At 44.7% G+C, this 17,886-nt stretch overlaps 1 long non-coding RNA gene across 2 annotated transcripts in view; it reads right to left on the reverse strand.

Annotated features, from left to right (window-relative positions):
• Positions 1-17,886, reverse strand: part of LOC131999825 (uncharacterized) — a 182,179-nt gene that overhangs the window by 140,607 nt on the left and 23,686 nt on the right. Inside the window, exons 2-3 of one of the 2 annotated variants that reach the window (XR_009399116.1) lie at positions 8,488-9,867; positions 2,743-2,895 (exon numbers count right to left, since the gene is read on the reverse strand). This is a non-coding gene — a long non-coding RNA (uncharacterized LOC131999825). Of the gene's footprint in view, positions 1-2,742; positions 2,896-8,487; positions 9,868-17,886 lie in introns of those variants that run through there. The other variant, XR_009399117.1, reaches the window with a different exon arrangement.

The following is a 17,886-nucleotide window of genomic DNA, read 5'->3' on the forward strand; positions in this document are numbered from 1 at the left end:
ATTGTGGTGGGCCCTAAATATGATCACAAGTGTACTTTTAAGGGGGAGGCAGAGGGAGCCCTTACTACAGAGAAGGTGAAAGCGATGTGATGATAGTAGTGGAGATTGGGGTGATGCCCTTTGAAGGTGGGGAAGGAGCCACAGCCTAAGACATACAGGTGGCCCCTAGAAGCTAAAAAACACAAGGAAATGGATTCTCCTCTGAAAGCCTCCAAAAGGAACCAGCCAACCAACATCTTGACTGATTTTGGACTTTTGACCATCAAAACTATAAGAGAATAAATGTATATTATTTTAAACTGCTATGTTTATGGCAATTTGGTAAGAATATACCATTTTTAAGCCCACCATTGTGTGTTTTTAACAGTTACATCGAGGGACAACTGCCCATAAAGTGCACAATTTGGTAACTTTTGAGAGGCATACCCTGTGAAACCATCATAACAATCAAGACAGTGAACATATTCATGACCTCCAGAAGTTAGCTCATGCACCTCTGCAATCCCTCACTCCTGGCCCTCCCTCAGCCCCCACCCCCTCCAGGCAACCACCAGTATTTTTTCTCACTACGGATTAGTTAATTATATATAGGTGAAGTCCTAGAGCATATGCACCTTTTTTGTCTGGTTTCTTTCACCCCACCTAGTTATTTCAAGATTCATCCATGCTGTGTGCATATCAATAATTCAGTCCCTTTGTCTGCTAAATAGTATTCCATTGCATACTACACTTTGTTTGTACATTCACCTGTTCGTGGACATTTGAGTTGTTTTCATTTGGGGCTATTATAAATAAAAAATAAAATAAATAAATAAAAATGCTATGAACACTCTTGTAAAAATCTTCATATGCCTTCAATTTGGGGGTGGTGTAAATACCTATTCATGGAATGGCTAGATCATATTATAGATGTAGGCTTCATTTCTCGGGAAACTGCCAGACTGTTTTCTAAAGTGGTTATACCGTTTTACATTCCCAGCAGCAATAATAGCTCACTTTTATAGTTTTCAAACTCTAAGATTTTCATTAAGTGAAACTCATCTCCACACCCTAAGTAAGGTAAATAAATGCAGTGTTATTGTAATAAGAAGCATGAAAGTAAATGATAGAGAGAAATAAAGGAAATGAAGATCAGAGAGAGCAGATAGGGATAGAAAGAAAAAATGGTAGTCAGAGGGAGGGAATTGGAGGAGAGGAAAGGGACAAGGTGAATGAAAGAGAACGAAAAGAGAGAGGAACACAAAGAGTGGGATCAGACCCAGCTATTAACCCATGGCTCATGTAAACCAGGCTGGTGGAGATTTTAATCAAGGCACTATTCATGGAGCCACAGGCAAGGCTTATGAAACCAAGAATGGATACTTTATACCCTGGCTGCCCCCTCTAGGCCAGAAGTGTCTCAGGAAAGGGAGATTCTGGGCACCTACAGAGCATAGCTGCAGGGAAAAGGCCACTCATGGGAAGTGGGACACAGCATTCCCTCTTGAGCTGGAAGGAAGCTAGCCTCTGGAATACACACCTCCACCTCCTCCACACCCACCATCTCCATCTCCTGCTGATGGCTTCCATTAGCCAAACCCAACTAGAGCCAGAAGGCATTACAGTATGTTGATGACATCCTTATGGGCCAGCCTCCCTGGTTGGCCATGGATGGGTGGAAAATGGGTCTGGAGGGGTGAAAAGAAGCCCTCGAGTGTAGAAGCCAACAGAGGAAAGGGACAAGGAGCTAAGCTGCTTCTCTGCCTCTACTAATGATGCACACAGATTGAGAAAGCAATGTATGACTATTTAGAAACATGCCAAGGAGAGGCAGCAATGTTCGGGGCTGTGCACCAGAATTTTGATTACAATTGGTCCACTCCATCTTGAAGATCTATTTTGAAGTAGTTAATAACTTGAGTTTTAAACACAAAAACAAAATGATTAATTCTAAAACTGCTGCTGCTGCTAATCTTCTCCTGATTGGATCCTCGTTAAAAACAGAAAAACTCTTCTAAATCATTAAACACAGTACCTGTGGATTTGTGTGAATATGAGCAAAGGAGGCAGGTATCTCTGGCACAAAGGCTTGAGTCTGAAGACCCCGGACAAGCTTGATGAGAGAGACACAAAAGTCTTTAAGCCTTAGAGGAGAAGCAGAAGGTTTAGTAGGACAGGTCCTCTTGGCAGATGGTTATTCTTCCTCTTCATCAGATGAGCTGCCTATTTCTGAGTTAATCATCTGCATTCTATTCATTTCAACATGAGTACTGCTGGCAAAAGAACAAGATAATCAAGGGAAGAACTCAAATGTCCATCAGATCGACCAGAAGAGCTGGAAACTTTCGATGCATCCTTGTTTTTTAATCTCACAAAGCCTTAAGCTACATCTCCCTTAAATTATATCCATGTGTCATCTTTTTTTCAAAGATTTTATTTATTTATTTATTTGAGAGAGAGAGAATGAGAGCGAGAGAGCGCATGAGAAGTGGGAGGGTCAGAGGGAGAAGCAGACTCCCTGCTGAGCAGGGAGCCCGATGCGGGACTCTATCCCAGGACTCCAGGATCACGACCTGAGCCGAAGGCAATTGCTTAACCAACTGAGCCACCCAGGCGTCCCTCTCACCTTTTATGGAACCTTTTGGGTGTCCACAAACAAGGAATTTATAAAAAGATGTTTTTAGAACACTATCTCAGGTGGGAAAACTGAAGTCTTCTCATTGGTTTTCAGAGCTGAAGTGATGAACATACCAGCGCCTGGTACAGATGAATTCACCAGTCACTTCTTACAAAGTAGACACCGAAGAGAAACTCCTGGATGGTTGGTAGCACTTTTGTCATCTGGATATGCAGTCAAGTTCCCTTAATTGGCACTTTTGGGTGATCTGGATCCTTAGCTGTCTTTGCTCAGAACCTCTGAAGGGGAACGTTAAAAAAAAAAAAATCGAGCTTATTGCTATTAATTGCTTCTTCTGGTTCCTGCAGTCCCAGAATCTAATGAGGTGACACTAACAGGACAAGTAGTTTGCTATGGTTCCACACATTTTGAGAGGTGTAAAGACTGTCAACAAAATGTTTCCATTCATTTACTCACAAATGTGAGACAGTTCAGGGTTAGAGAGGAAAGAACAGTTAAATATGAGGTCAGGGTTTGGTATCCTAATTTCAATTACCTTACTAACTAGCTATAGGTGTTCAAGTAGAATTCACCCAATTCTTCCACATCTGTTTCCTATAGCTTCCCAACAGAATGATTATACTTGACAAGATGAATCCACCTGACAGTGGGCATAAGATTTTTCAACCAAAATGGCCCCAGGGCAGCTCCAGTCCAAGACAGATTTAATGGTATGAACATGAAGTCTTACAAAATGCAGGTAAAGAACAGACTTGGACAGCATAGCCGTGAACAGAAAAGGAGGGAAGAGAACACAGAAGGTCACCACGGAACAGCAGCACAGGCAGAACTCCCACACTAACACAGAACCAGAAGCCATCCCCAAGCTGGCAAATTAGCAGCATATATCTTGGAGAACATCTTAGAGTCTCCTCAGGAATAAAACTGGCAAAGTAAACTTTGGGCAAATGCATAAGCAAAGGCCCTATAGTCATCTGTTAAGGATACCATAACAAAATCTCACTGACTAGGTGCTTAAGCAAGAGACATTTATTTCTCACAGTTCTAGAGGCTGGAAATCCAAGATCAGGGTATCAGCAGTTCTGGTTTTTCCTGACACCTCTCTCCTTGGCTTGCAGGCAGCCATCTTTTTGCTGTGTCCTCATATGGACTGCTGGCTCCAGTTTGGAAAACATAGTATCAGAACCCTCTCTGTAACATTTAAAGTTCATTCTATAGAAACATGCCCACATCACCTTTATTCTCATGCTATAACAGAATTTGTCTGGTCTTTGTCCCAGGTTCCCGGCACAGAGCTTCTAAAATCCTGGGATCTTCCCAAGTGATAGAAGTGTACTTACTATTCATGAGCCCCTAGATCACACCTGAGTTTATGCTAATAAGATGATGGGCTGGATGGGGTTAGCCACTATAAAGACTAACAACCACCTTAGAAGGTTGGCACTGAGCAACAGCCCCACCTCAAGGATGAGGAGAGTTGGAGATCACATTCAGTCACATTCACATTCATCACATTGAATCACGTTCAATCGCACCTACATAATAAAACCCCAGTAAAAACTGGACACGGAAGCTCAGAAAGGCTTCTTGGTTGGTGAGTACATTGATGGGCTGGGAGGGTGATAGCTCCTGATTCTCCCAGAGAGTATATTCAGGAATTTTCTAGAGCTTCACTATGTGTCTTTTCATCTGGCCGGTCCTGTTCTGTGCCCGTTATGGTAAATGTATAGTCCTTAACTATAGTGCTCTTAGCCAATTATCAAAGCTGAGGGGGCTGTGAGAACCTCCTAAATTTGTAACCCATTGGTTACAAAGTGCAGGTGACCTAGGAACCCCCACAGTGTGTCTAGCATCTGAAGTGGGAGCCATCTTGTGGAGGACTAAGCCCTCTACTCTGATACACAGGTGTTATCAGACCAGTAGAGGGATGAAACAGAATCCAGGGCGTAGTTTGCTATAACTACTCTTAATTTCAAATCCAAGAATCTCTTGTCAATGGGAGTAAAAAATCTTGTCTCAAAACTAAGATGTGGGCGAACACCAATGGCTTTGGTCAGCTCAAAATTCAGATCTTGTTACCTGGTGGCCAGGCAGGCTCCAGGTAGCCCCCAGAGACTTAGTGCCTGCATGTTTTCTCCATTGGCCCTAAAACCATTTGGGGGTGAAGCCTTGGTATTCCCCTTCCCGGCTACCCTGCCACCACTGGTCATCTGCGTCTGGGAAGTGTTGCCTTCCCGGGCCCTCAAACTCTGCCCATCTGCATATCTCACAATGTTCTGCCATGAACTTCCTTCTCAACAATCAATGTGCACTTGACATTTTGGTGACCCCTGCAATGAAACTCCAGCCTTTCATACTTTTTAAAAACTAGCCACTGACATAAACAACATTGACCAATGCTAAAAACCCTCCTTTTGCACCCTTCCTGGATGAGCACACTCCTTAGCTTCCCTACAGCTTCCCACTAATTCCCTACAAATTAGGAAATGCTGAGCTGTGCTTGAGACAATGGATCTAAGCAATTTTGTTGAATGTTTTTTAGGAATGACTACAGTCAAACTTCAAGTCAGTAGGGGGCAGGGGGGGAAACTCCTCTTTCAGAAAGCTGACTTAATCAGGGCCATTTCAGTCCAGCTAGATCACAGTTGATATATTCAATGTGCCCAAGCAAGGTACGTGAATTAGAAAGATGTGGTATTCATGACGAATACATCATTTAACAAATTCTGCCATCAACATTCTTCAGGCCTTTCTAATCATTTCTATTATCAGTTTGGTTATCAAATTTTTTTCGTACCACAAGTAAAAATCCCATTGCAAATGACTCTTCATAATGGCTCTCTTCCAAACCATCCACAGTGGCAATGCTTCGGATCCCATCGGTAGTCTATGTAATAGTAATTGCCCAGGAGGAAAATCCCTAATCATCTATTCTATTTATCATGGATAGAGCTGGAAGAACTCAACCAGCCATGCACAGAGCAATTCCATTTTTTCCCCCACCGCTCAATAGCAAACGCCTTTTTACCATTTTCCTCTCTCCTTGACCACCCCCGGCATTCTAACCATTCCTCCCAGAAAAACACATTAAAAACAGGAGTATTTTAATGTTTGGAGAAAGAAAAGGAATGGGTTGGCTAGCATTTTTCTCCTGTTCTCCTGGGTGTGGAGCTCCTGATCATGAACTTGAGTCAGAGGCTTCTTTCTGGGTCATCCCCAAGTCTACTCCCCTGGCACCCGGTCTTCTGCCTGAGCCTATTTGGCAAGAACCACATAAAACCATATGGCGGCAAAAGAGCTAGTAGAGCCTGCCCCTAGCTTCCTGAGCTCCCTCCTTTACCTGGCAACATCAAGACAAAGCTTAACTACAGGTTCCCATTTTGGATCGACCTTATCCAGATTTCTAGGGGTCATTAGAAATCCATCATTGCCAATTGTGTTCCTGAACATACAAGAAAGGAATAATATTCTCTATTGCAGAGTGGATGGTAGGAAATATATGGCATATATAATTTACACACACACACACACATACACATACACATTGTTTACGGATTTTCCCTCTGTTTTGTTTCTACGTGATTTGGGATCATGGACCTTCTCACATAACTTTCCACCTTTTTCAAAACATTTTGCCTTAACATAATATTTGGAGATATTTTCAGGTTAACAGTGACTAGAAAAGAAGGAAGTCAAAGTACTTTAATAAGCACTTATAGTTTCCATCAAAAATGAATGTTTTATATACACCTGGTCCTTATAAGTATATAAGTGTTGTCACATTAAACCTGAAAATGTCACTGATGAGATTTTTTTTATTCCCCAATAATTGGACCAACTCTAAAGCCAACTAAGATTCTTAAGTGTTATTTTTCATTCTCAAAAAAAGAGAATTTTTTTTTTAAGATAAAACTGCTTGGTCACAGCGAGAATCCCAAGGACTATTTTATCTGTCTCTTTGCATGTATTTTACCTCAGACACACACATACAAAAATCTACTTCAAACAAACACTATCATTAACTCAAACCTGATGAATAAAGTCAGCAGAAGAGGGCCACTGTCTATGCCATTAGACAGAAAATACACCACCACTATTTGGGAGACCTGGAGAGAAGCAGATCTAAACATTTTTTCCCCTTGGAAATAGTAAGAAAAGTAAATACCAGTCTTTTCGATTCTGTGAATGGGGCCATAAAGGGCTGGAATCTTTTATGCAAGGTCTTTTTTTTTTTTTTAAGATTTTATTTATTTGACAGAGAGAGGGAGAGAACAAGGAGGGGGAGCACCAGGCAGAAGGAGAGGGAGAAGCAGGCTCCCCACTGAGCAGAGATTCCCAACATGGGGCTCGATCCCAGGACCCCGAGATCATGACCTGATCCTAAGGCAGACGCTTAACAGACTGAGCCCCCCAGGTGCCTCTGTAATGTGTTTCTTTTAATGCTATCTTGAAACTGAAACTATAGGCCCCTTCAAAGACTCAGAAGAGTCGATCAACAGTGTTAACAATGACAGTCTTGCTTTCAGCCAACGTTATTGAAAGGAGCAAAAAATCATTTATATCCACTGAGCACTTCATACTATGTTGTCCTAGACCATAGCAAGTCATTTCTTCCTCCTCTTTTCTTTCTAGTTTTTAGTAGCTTTGTCATCACCCCAGCCAGAAATCATAAAGTCATCTGGGCTTTATCTTCATCCATCTGTGCTCCCACCAGAGCCATTCACCAAACCATCTGACTCTACAGGTCTCAAATGTCATTGCCTCCTCCAGAGCCCTACTGCTCTTTTTGCTCACACCCTCAGCGCAACCCCTAGCTTCCTTGGTGGTCTCCCTCTTACCCCACTGTTCTCCAGGACCAACAGCACTTTCATTCATGTACCTAATGTTGATATCTTACCAGGAATGAAATTGCATGTCTCTTGCTAAAGACACTGGGGTGGATAAGACATCCCCACCCCCCCACCCCCACATCTCCACTGGGCTCTCAAGGACCTCACATCTAAAACACAAATTCCCGGGGTGCCTGGGTGGCTCAGTTGGTTAAGCAACTGCCTTCGGCTCGGGTCACGGTCCCGGAGTCCCGGGATCGAGTCCCGCATCGGGCTCCCAGCTCCATGGGGAGTCTGCTTCTCCTCTGACCTTCTTGCCTCTCATGCTCTCTCTCATTGCCTCTCTCTCAAATAAATAGATAAGAATCTTAAAAAAAAAAAAAAACACCATTCATTTCCTTCTAAAAAAATAAATAAATAAATAATAAAAATAAAACACAAATTCCCTTTTGTCACTTATTTGCCTGAACTCTTCAGGGGATTCCCATTGCCTACAGTGGGAATCCCCTGAATGCCTACATCCTACATCCCATTGTAGGATGAAAACAAAACCTGTCAGCAGGGCACACTTTGTCACTCTTCATACTCATGGGATCTGGCCCCCATCAGACTACTGGGCCTTATCTCCCAACCTTCTGTCCCTCCCCACATCCAGGTGGCAGCCCCCTCAGCTCCCTGTAGCCCATTCCCTGCCCTAAGATTCAGATAAACCACATCCTCTATCTGGAAGCCCCTCCCTCTAGGGAACTCCTGGAATTTTCTTGAAAATGGCTGTATAATTCCCACATGTATCTGTCTCCCAGAGGGCTGCCAACCCTGGAGGAAGGGGTAAGCAACAGGCAATGTCCTTCATTCATTTACCACTTGTCCATTATGCCTGTTCTCTGCCAGGGCCTCCCAGACAGCCCATCCAGCCTGCCCAAGAATCCAACAATCTCAAGGGGCCTTACAACATGGAAGAAAAGGAAGAAGCCAGGAGCGGGGCAGAGGCCAACCCCCTGTGTCCCAGCCTAAGGACCCCACAGGGCATTACCTCCTTACCTTAGGAGAAGTCACCATAGCTGAACGTCTTCCTCTCCAGGTGCAGGCTCAGGAACCTGACCCTACCAGCACGGAGAGAGTAGGACAGTGCCTCAGGGGCACCAGCGTCTCAGAGTCTAGGCCCCCAGAGCGCGAGCTGGATGAGCCAGGGTGCCAAGTGTGTCATCTTCTACAAGCACCACAGCAGACACAGCGCCAACTGCTTGCCTGGCACTGCGAGTTCTCACAGGCTGGACTCATGAGTCCTCACTAGTAGGAGGCACGTACCCTTCATGTCTCCATTGTACCCTTCATGTCTCCATTTTACGGATGAGGAAACGGAGGCACAAGAAGGTCCAGTCACAGGCCCAAGGTCATCAGTTTGGAAGCGGCAGAGCCAGAACTTTCCCTTTCCTTTCCTTTTTTCTTTCCTTTCCTTTCCTTTTTCCGTTCCTTTCCTTTCCTTCCTTTCTTTCTTTCTTTTCTTTCTTTTTTTCTTTAAGACTTCAGTTTTTACTGAACAGTGTACAGGGCCGGGGCAAGGGGGTGTTAGTCAGACGGACCAAAGTGCACATCATCATGGGATTCCTCAGATTCTTCTTCTTTGCATCCACTTTCTCCTCAGCAGGAACGGCAGCGACCATCCCCTCACCACGGCCATGCAGAAATATAGCCGACCGCATGCGGTGAGTTCTCGCCCGAGGCCCTGGCGCGGCGCTGCCAACACGAGCTAGTTATGGGATAGAGCTGCACGCTCACCCAGCGGGGCCTTAGCTACCTCGAAGGAAGCTCTGAAGAAAAGCTTCATAATGGTTCTCTTATGAAAATGGTTCAGCGGCTCCTCGGTGGCTGCTGAAGAGAGGGGACACCGTGCTGGAATTGGAAGCTGGTTCCGAAATTGGTGTTTTTAAATATTTTGGTGAAGGAGGAGAAACAACTCCCAAAGGGAGCCATTACTGTCACCCTCCAACAGGAAGTTTCATCCTCCCTGTGGGGCAGGCTATGGGAGAAGCCAAGGAGGGCTGCGAGAGGGTCCCTTGGCGAGCATGTGACCACGACTAGAATGTTCAATGGTGTCAAAGTAGTCAGACACATCTCTTTCCACAAATCACTACCCATTCCTCACCTGAGCTGCACTTAGCCAGTGTAGACACCTGCCACTCCTCAGGGCTCTGTGGTTCCTCAGCGGTTGTTTGAATGAGTTAATATTTTTATTCAGGCTTCAGTCCGTCTCAGTGGCCTGAGTCTTTCTGCTCCTTTCAAGTGACCTGGTGCTTTTTATGCTCATTTTCTAGCTCAGATTTTCCAGCTCAGACAGCACTTAGCTCCCTGTTTCCAAATTCGTGCAGCTGGCCTCACTGTTGCCTCCCCATTCTGCTTCCAGGTAATGTTAATCCATATCTGAAGATGACAAAACAGGGATTAAGGTCACACAGCTGGTCTCCAAAGGAGGACTTGAACTCACATGGGGCTCTGTGCTCAGCAAGGAGTCTACTCGAGATTCACCCTCTCCCTCATCCTCTGCCCCGCCCCCTGCTCACACGCACCATTTTTCTCTCTCTCTTTTTCTCCCTCTCTCTCTCAAAAATAAATAAATAAATCTTTAAAAAAAAAAAAATATCTGCGTCTACCCTAGTGCCAGAAGTCCTGGATTCTTGGGCTCAACCTGGAGCATCTGCTTCCTCCCACTTCACCCTGGCCTCAGCAACCCACCCCCGGGGCCTTCCCCTTGTTCTAACCCTCCGTGGTGTTCCCACTCCCAACTCCATGCTCTACCTGCTGCTTTCCCTCTGCACTAAGCTCAGGAGTCCGCCTGGCCTCCCGTGCCACTCGACCCACACCGCCCTCTGCTGGCCGAGGGCAGCACTTGCACGGCCTTTCAGGGGCTTTGTCGCCATCTCTACTCACCTTCACTTTTCACACTCCTTGGCCCTCCACTCCAAGACCCGCCCAGATCTCCACCGCTTCACCTGGACTCCCAGGTGGACCCACCCCCACCTGGTGCCCTCTGTCTAGCTTCAGAATGGCTTCCACTTCCCACACTTCCGATGATTTGGCACCCTGACTAAATGTTCTGGATTTTCCAAGGCCACACTGATTCTAACTATTCTGCCCTATGGTCAGATCATTTGGCTCAATTTTTGGATCAGAAATAGAGTCAATGGAGATATATTGCACCTGGATATCATTTATGTAATCGGTGCCACATGCACAGGATACAAAATTCAAAAGGCATCAAAGAAGATTGAGTGGAAATGAAGTCTCTTCTCAGCCCTGGTCTCCAGGCCCACAGGCCCCCAGCTCCCCTCCTCAGACACTGTGATTGCAGGCAGTTTCTCACCCTTCCAAAGAACCCACAGATCTCTGACCTGGATGGGACCGGCTATATTTCAGCAACAGCATTGGCAATTTCTTAATCATTTATAAATTTAAAATTATTTAAAGAAAGAAATTAGAAAGCTCAGCTTCAATCCCACTCCCTAAATGAATTCATGTCATTTCTCTAAACTGCATTTTTAATTTTTATCTAGATGCACACAGTTTTTTATTGTTTAATCATGGTAATGTGAGAAGTTTAGATCTACTCCCATTACTAATTTCAAACACACATTTCATTTTCATTATTTTTAATGGCTTACGTAATATTCATTTGGACTAAACCCCAGTTATTGGGTTTTTATTTGAAGTGTTAACAGTTATAAATAATAGGGGCGCCTGGCTGCAGGCTCAGTTGTTAAGCATCTGCCTTCGGCTTTGGTCATGATCCCAGCATCCTGGGATCAAGCCCCACATCGGGCTCCCTGCTCAGCGGGAAGCCTGCTTCTCTCCTTCTCCCACTCCCCCTGCTTGGGTTCCCTCTTTCGCTGTGTCACTCTGTCATATAAATAAATAAAATCTTTTTAAAAATTATAAATAATATCAGTATAGTCACCTATAACTTTCCTCTTTGAATGATTGCTTTAGGATAAGTTCCCAGAGTGGTAGTATGGAGTGTAAGGGATACTTCCTGCCACATTTAGCCAAATAGCTCTTAGAAAGGTGACAGAAGTTTGCAATGCCTCATATAGAAATGAGGATACATCTTACTTTCATTCCATAAAATACAATAATTATGGTTATCTTTGTTGATAAACACTTCCTGATACTATTCTCACTTACATATTTTTGTAGGAGAAAACTCAGGTCAATGCCAACAATTTAGGTTTCTATGTTTCATGTAGACTTCTGCTAGAAGCAGTCCTCAGAGCTATTTGGAAAAAGTCGACTGGTTGGCTTTCTAAGACCTTAGGAAGGTTTTTGTGGCGTCCCACATGGAGGGCAGTTTGGCAAGGTCATGAGTGAGTGGGCACATTCTCATTCTCTCTCCCTCTCCCCATCCTTCAACGTATTGTTCTATACCCACCAAGCTCTTTTTATGTTATTAGAAAGGGCAAAAGTCTTTCCAATTTACATTCTTTTAAAAGTGATCTCTTTTTGAGGGATGTTTGGGTGGCTCATTGGTTAGCCTCTGCCTTTGGCTCAGGTCATGATCTCAGGGTCCTGGGATGGAGCCCCATGTCAGGCTCTCTGTTCGGCGGGGAGCCTGCTTCCCCCCCGACCCCCGCCTAGTTGTGATCTGTGTGTGTGTGTGTGTGTCAAATAAATAAATAAAATCTTTAAAAAAAAAATAAGTGATCTCTTTTTGAGTGTCAATGCAGATATATTTTCCTTAGTGTGTAAAATGTGTTTAAGACCCTTCCACTTTGGAGAGTGAAACTTGGACCTGGACTCTGCACTCACTAGTTATTTCTCTTGGACAAATCACGCAGCCTATTAGAGGCTAGTTTTTATCAGTAAAATGAGAGAATATCTGTCCACCTCACATAGTTGTTGTGAAGGGCAAATGAGAAGACGCAGGAGCGTGAGAACTGTGTTGTAAATAGCAAGTCATTCTTGAAATGTTCTAAGGACTGTATGAGACCATATGATTCTTCTCATTTCAAACCTCATTTCTTATTGGTTCTGGGGAAAATGTTATTGCATCTTTAACTATTGACTTAGTGCCCTTTATTTTTGTCTGCTAGCCGAGGAAGTCTAACTATGCAGAAATTGCGATGCTGAGCTCTGTCCACTGCAAATGTTTCATTTCTTAGTTTAGTTTCTTAAAATTCTGGATATATTGCTCAAGGGGTTTTTTGTGTGTGTGTGTGTTTTTAACCAATTTAAGTGCAATTTCTGCTTTGTGCAGCCGAAACAACACTCTCAGTTTGTCTTTTGCAATGATCATTACCTTCATTCTTTTTAATTCTGACCTTCTCTCACTTGAGAGGATACGGTATCCCTCATTTCTTTGAAAAGAGACTCCAACCGTTTTCTGAATTCTGTGTGTGGCTCCCTGTGGGTGCTCTTTGTCAGGGTTAATTAAAACAAAGTTTTTTGTATGTTCTCTATTCTTTTTTGAGTGATGACACTTTTTCAGGGAGGCCACATTAATTTTTCCAGCTTAATGCATTCTCCCTTAAGTTACCCTAGTGACTAATATCTACTGTATTACTGGAAATTCTTTAGTAAAATTTCTGGTTGATCTTAATAGAATTTGTGATTAGAAGGTTGATTGGGTTTCCATTCACTCCACCATCTGCCTGGATAATTTCTCTACCCTGTCTGGTCTTTCTATCTTTTGGTTCAATAGTCTGGAAAGAACCCAAGGACCAAAGATGGAATTAGAAATGGAGAACTGGGGCGCCTGGGTGGCTCAGTGGGTTAAGCTGCTGCCTTCGGCTCAGGTCATGATCCCAGGGTCCTGGGATCGAGCCCCGCATTGGGCCCTCTGCTCAGCAGGGAGCCTGCTTCCTCCCCTCTCTCTGCCTGCCTCTCTGCCTGCTTGTCATCTTTCTGTCAAATAAATAAATAAAAAATCTTTAAAAAATAAAAAAAAAAAAACAAGAAAGAAAGAAATGGAGAACCAAACATTTTCAACAGAAAATTGGAAAATGCCTTTTTGTGCTTTGTTGCTGCTGTTAAGGTTCATGCTGGACCTAATAAAAGGTGATCAAGTATGGAGTACTGAAATAAAATCTTACCACAAACCCCTTAATAAGTAGATGTAGTAACTGCATTCCTAAAGTTTCTCAACCTTCCAGGCATTTTGCATGCAGCAGAGGCTATGTTGATTTCTCTAGATACAAATGAGGGAGATGCCAACTTATTTCCAAAGTCTTTTCCCAGCTCTGAATTTCTTCAACATTAAATAATATTTAACCTGTAGATTCGGGCACTCACTGATGTGACCAGAATTATCCCCACTTCCTGCTACCTCACCTTCAAAATGCCCACGTGTGTGTATGTGCACATGCGCGTGGGTACGCACATACACACGCGCGCACACACACACACCTACTCTGATTTCCTCGTTTGTAAATTTTTCGCATTAACTGTTATTAAACGTAAAATGAAACTGTGAAAATGACAGTGAGGGAACTGAAGAGAAAACTGGTTTCTCTGGAATCATGGAAGCTCTGCTCACCCAGATCTGCTCCAACACGTGAGGAGCCTAAAAGTAGAGCCCACAGGACAGCACCCACAGCCCTGTATGGGTGAGGCACCAAGTCTCCACCCGGTTTGGACTCTGAGGGGCAGCCCTGCGGCCCTCTGGTGGACACACTGTGGAATCGCAGCCTTCCAGCCTAAACAAGGGCACAGGAGCCCACCTGAGAAGAAAGCCCCTGGGGCTCTGCTGGAGGGACCTGAAACCCTAACCAAGGGCCTACCCACCCCCCATCCACCAGGTCCTTTCCTCAGAAATGGTGGTCTCGCGTCATTTTGAGGCACACTATCCTTGCAGCTGTTAGACTTGAAGCTCAAGAAAACTAGGCTGGATTTCAAACTAGGAGATATTGAAGGGCCTACATCTTTGTTAGTATTTTGGGTGATCCCCGCAAGAGAATTTTTTTTTTTTAATTCAGGTGAGTCAGAATGAAGTTTCTGGCCCCAGGGCTCTTGTCTCTCTTTTGAACTTGGGTTACTCTTAGTTTACACAGGCCAAACTTGTGTCTCAAGAAGATACCTGTGGCAACTACTAGCAGGGAAGTGAGGAGTGGGATACTTCTGACGGCCTGTGAATGGGAGGGTATGGCTCCCTTAAACACTGATCCCCCAGTAATGAATGCTGTCCCTTTACCTAGTCATTCAGGTAAGCAACAAATATTTGTTATTCAGGACTATTTGCTCTCAGATCTCTTCTGTGTCCTCTCCAATCACTGTTCCCTGTTTACCCTCACCAATTGCCTGCCAGCTGCAATGGTCAATGGGATCCTCTAGCAACAGGTGAGAGGTTGGCAAGCAAGAGAAAACGGATTATGGGGAACCTGGGTGGCTCAGTGGGTTAAAGCCTGTGCCTACAGCTCAGGTCATGGTCTCAGGATGCTGGGATGGAGCCCCACATCCGGCTCTCTGCTTGGCGGGGAGCCTGCTTCCCTCTCTCTCTACCTGCCTCTCTGCCTGCTTGTGATCATAAATAAATGAATAAATAAAATCTTAAAAGGAAAAGAAAACAGGTTATTTTTTTTTTCCATCCCTCTCTCCGTATTTTGAGCATCATTTTCCTGCAGTGAGTCCAACTCCTCACCAGACAGCCCCTCACTGCAGGGGCCTGGGCCGTGCCTGCCATGGTAAAGCCTCAGCTTTTGATTCTTGGGACACCATCCCTCCTGTGCGTCCTTCAAGCCCTAATGGTAGAAGCAGCTTCTTGTGGCTGCTAAGAGCTGGTTGTTTCTTCAGCCCATTCAGCGTCTCACCTCTATCCACTACCGGTGTGATCCATGCTGTTTTAAAGTCCCTCTTTGAAGTGCCCAGGATGATGGTGTTGAGTTGGGACTAGGGACATGACAGTGAACAAGAGAGGCTCAGTTCCCCATCCCATGTTGCTCATAGTCGATTATGGAAAACAAATACGAAATAAACAATCTTAGTGTAAGTGTTTCAAAAGGGAATTCCATAGGAACATAAAGCAGAGAGGCCTGATCTAAAATATGAATAAATTTTGCAACTTCACAGGTGACACTAGAGACTCTAGGTAAGGGGAACCTGGGTGGCTCAGTCGTTAAGCATCTGCCTTTGGCTCAGGTCATGATCCTGGGGTCCTGGGATCGAGCCCCACATCAGACTCCCTGCTCAGTGGGAAGCCCACTTCACCCTCTCCCACTCCCCCTGCTTGTGTTCCCTCTCTCGCTATCTCTCTCTCTGTCAAATAAATAAATAAAAATCTTTTGAAAAGAGAGAGAGAGAGACTCTAAGTAACTGGGTCTTTGCGCCAAGTTACAAGCGTGGCATGGCAAGTGTGAACACGGCCTCTCAGCCTGCCTGGCTCCAGCAGGAAAGAAAAGGAAGGGACTCTCGTGGAAGGGGAAAGTTGGAGCTTTCAAGCAGGATTCCGTTCATGGTTGCTACAGAGAAATAGGAATGGGGTTGTTCCGTCAGCCTGCAGTTATCTTGTCTGCCAACTAAGCTCTGCCTGGTCCGGCCAGAGAAGGAGCCGGAAACATGGAGGAATGTATCATCCATTCCCTCCCAACCTCCAAAAGCATGGGAGTCAGGTGATGCCCAGGCCAAGCCCACCTCCGAGAAAATGCTTTCCCGAACACTGAAGCTGCAACATGGCAGGATTTTCTAGGTGTCCTCCCAGCCCAGCCCTTCACAGTGAGAATGAGGACCAGTTCCTAGTCTGTCATGACAGGTTCCTGTTGTTGTCCTGTTGAGCTCCGGGCGTCCTTATCTTCTCTGTGTAGCCCATCAGTATTGATGAGTTCCAGATTCACTCAATAACACCTCTACTCCTCTTGCCAAATCATGAAAGCTCTAAACTTAGAGATCAGATGAGGCAGACATACTTCCTTCACCTTGGCCTTTTAAATCAGTGTACAAGATCAAAAGTGTGTTTTTTGAATGGAGGTTTTCCAACTGCCTACTACAAATGAGAGTCATTACTCAAATGTTTGGCCATTCCAAGCCACCCTGCCTTGCAGAATTCCCTGATACAGAGTGAGGGAGAGAACATGTTAGAGAGTCCTCTCCTCTTTCCAAGTTCACTGCCCAGTCTCGGTTCTTATTAGACCCTAGTACAGCTAATAACATTTCAACTCAACATACTACCACCCACAAGTCTCTGGTCTTGACTTTGAACTGCAGTTACTTAAAGTGTCAAAACTCATGACTTCCAGTGCCTGGATAGCTCATTGGGTTAAAGCCCCTGCCTTCAGCTCAGATCATGATCTCAGGGTTCTGGGATTGAGCCCCGCATAGGGCTGTCTGCTCAGCAGGGAGCCTGCTCTCTCTCTCTCTCTCTCTCTCTCTCTATGCCTGCCTTTCTGTCTACTTGTGATCTCTGTCAAATAAATAAATAAAATCTTCTTTAAAAAATTTTTTAATTAAAAAAAAAAAACACTCATGACTCAAGAAGTCATGATGAGTAGGACACTTGGATGGCTCAGTCAAGCATCTTGCCTTGGGCTAAGGTCATAGTCCCAGGGTCCTGGGATCGAATCCTGCATCCAGCTTCCTGCTCAGTGAGGAACCTGCTTCTCTGTCTGTCTCCTTCCTCCACTTCCCCTGCTTGTGCTCTCTCACTCTCTCCCTCTGACAAATAAATAAAATTTAAAAAAAAAAAAAAAGGTCTTGATGAGTCAGGCCAAGAAGAGGAGGGAGCCCAGGGTTGCTTGAGACTCTGGGCTCCATGAGAAAATGAAGCCCTAATGCCCTAAGGCATCTATTGTATGTAATAAATTAACCCACTTCTAGAATGGTACTAGCCTTGTACTATCCTTGGGAGAATTGAGAAAGGGTCACCCGAATAATATTCTAGAGACCTTAATTCTCTTCCAGAGACCCTGTTGAGTAAGGCTGGCCCAATAGCACAGAAGCTGGTTCCAGGAATACTTCTGCCACTCTCTTGAACCTCTCTAGTTCAAAGGGCTACACACAAATGATTACACGCCCAGCATTAGCACTAGTCTGGGAGGAATGTTTATTTTAAGAATATGGGTATAATAAAAGCATATCGAGAGAACCTGGAAAAGCAACCAAAGGAGTCCCCAAGAAGTCCACATTCTGGTCTCCTGATGGCCTTTTATCTTCCTTCTGCAGGTGTGAGACTCAGCAGATGCTTATCAACTTAACAAGGTGCCCATTCGATGAACCAAACCCATCCAATTTTAACAGAAAACGATCAAAAACAGACCTATTTTTATCTGACCTGATCACCTTTGCAGGGTCCATTTTCTGGAGAGATCTCCATAGGAATGCCTACTCCCAGCTACCCCCACAGAGTCTTGAGGGCAGGGAGGGGGACTAAGACACTGGAGTGAGGAGCAGGTGGGGCTTGGGCTTTGGAGGAAGCATTGTGTTATCTCCTTAGAGCCTCCAGAGCCCTGCTCCCTGGGGCCA

This window comes from Mustela nigripes, chromosome 13 (genome assembly GCF_022355385.1).
Source record: "Mustela nigripes isolate SB6536 chromosome 13, MUSNIG.SB6536, whole genome shotgun sequence".
In the NCBI taxonomy this organism is placed as follows: domain Eukaryota; kingdom Metazoa; phylum Chordata; class Mammalia; order Carnivora; family Mustelidae; genus Mustela; species Mustela nigripes.